This window comes from Elephantulus edwardii, unplaced genomic scaffold, assembly GCF_000299155.1.
Source record: "Elephantulus edwardii isolate Elephantulus edwardi_28Jun2011 unplaced genomic scaffold, EleEdw1.0 scaffold00086, whole genome shotgun sequence".
Classification (NCBI taxonomy): domain Eukaryota; kingdom Metazoa; phylum Chordata; class Mammalia; order Macroscelidea; family Macroscelididae; genus Elephantulus; species Elephantulus edwardii.
In genome coordinates, this window is record NW_006399836.1 from 8,260,901 (window position 1) to 8,262,669 (window position 1,769).

General features: G+C 44.5%; 1 pseudogene; it reads left to right on the forward strand.

The window, feature by feature from the left end:
- The window catches only part of LOC102847075, a 1,961-nt pseudogene extending 1,162 nt beyond the window's left edge, over positions 1-799 (forward strand).
- The last annotated feature ends 970 nt before the right edge of the window (positions 800-1,769 follow it).

Here is a 1,769-nt window from a genome sequence, read left to right on the forward strand (position 1 = left end):
TTTTTTTAACATTTGTCAAAGTTTATTGCATGCCAGGCTACTCAGCAAGGGGAGTAGCATTGGGGGTTGGGCTTAGGGGGGTTTATATGGGGTTTTAGCAAGTGTGTTTTCAGGAGTTGTGAGATGAATTGACGTTGTAGTAGCTTATTGGTGCATACAATTTCTGGTTTTGGAAAAGGTCCTAATATAAGGAGTTATGGTTCTGGGGAATATCCTGACATAGGATTTTCTGAGTTCTGATTTTGGAAAATGTCCTGACATTGGAAATTTTTAGTTGAGCTTCAGCATACATTTTGATTTTTAGCCTAACATTCTCACATTTGTGGTGATAGGGGGCAATGAGGTCTTCTGGTTGCTTCCTGCTGGATGGGGGTGCGTAGTGGGGTTAAGGGAGGCGGGTATGTTATGCTGTCTCATTTGGAGGGAGCGGTGGATACTTCATCATGCACAGTTCACTGATGGTTTGGTTGGTAAATGGGTGAAACTGCTTCTTTGGTCTTCATGAGAAGGTTGGTAGGTCTTTGCACTGGACGTAAGGCCAAGGGGATGATGGAGTCTTAAAGGCAGGCAAAGATATCTCATTCAGGGGCCTATTGACCACTGATGATAAAGGGACGCTTCTGTAAATCACTATAAATGAGCTCCCTGTTGGTCACACTGTGGAGGAGCCTCTTAGACTCCTTCAGGCCTTCCAGTTCACAAACACGAGAAAATGTGCCCAGCTGGCTGGAAGCCTGGAAGTGACATCATCAAACCTGACATCCAGAAAAGTGAAGAGTATTTCTCTAAGCAGAAGTGAGTGCTGGCCCACAGTGCCAGACTGCAGTAAGCAGCATTGAGAATGAAAACATCTTTTGTACATTCTTGGCTTTAGACTGGCCCAAGCTGTGGTATGTGATGGGATAGGTCTTTCCAGCAGAGGCTGGGGACGGTAATGTTCTTCATGGTGGAAATGGCCAGAGCTACGCTGTTGGAAATAGCTTGCCTCTGGGAACTCTCTGAACTTGGAGAAGTGATGAAAGTTATACAAGTGTCTAGGTCTTTCATTCATAAGGTCTCAGTGAGTTGTCTATGATTTGACAGCACTTAACAGCTACAACATAGAGAGCTCAGTTGGGCTAGTGGACAGAAAGTGATGCTACCAAGTCAAAGGTGGGTGATTTTAGTCTGTGGCCCTCAGGCCTGGTTTTAATTGTTTTTGATCAAACTTCTTCTACGTGATACAGCACTGGTCTGCCCGTTTGCTGTACAGAGGTAACTCGTGGTTGCTGTGAAGCTGAACACTGTGACACTGATGTGTCAGATGCCATAATGGTTACTCATGGTGGACAGTGTTTGGTGGAGCTCCCCCACTAAAACAAGCTTGGAAGCAGGAGTGGCATCCACTTCTGAAATAGCTTGCCTCCAGAAACCCTATGAACTTGGAGAAACAAAAGTTAGACAACTGTTCAGGTCTTTCATTCATTGGGTCACTGAGTCATCTACGACTAGACAGCACTTAACAACAACAACAGCATGCTGTTGGATAGGCTAACTGATGTGTGTACCAGTAGTAGCGGGACATGAGACTATTAATCTTTTGTAATTTCTATTAAACTTGAACCAAGAAACAAGAAGAATTGACACAGTGCCTGTAATGATGGGCCCAAGTGTAGCAGAAATGATGAGATGGCTCAGGATAGGGAAGGGTTCAGATCCACTGTTCAGAGAGCCGCTTTGAGTGGTAGTTGACTCAGAACATTAACAATAACATAAATCACGTGAGAGGA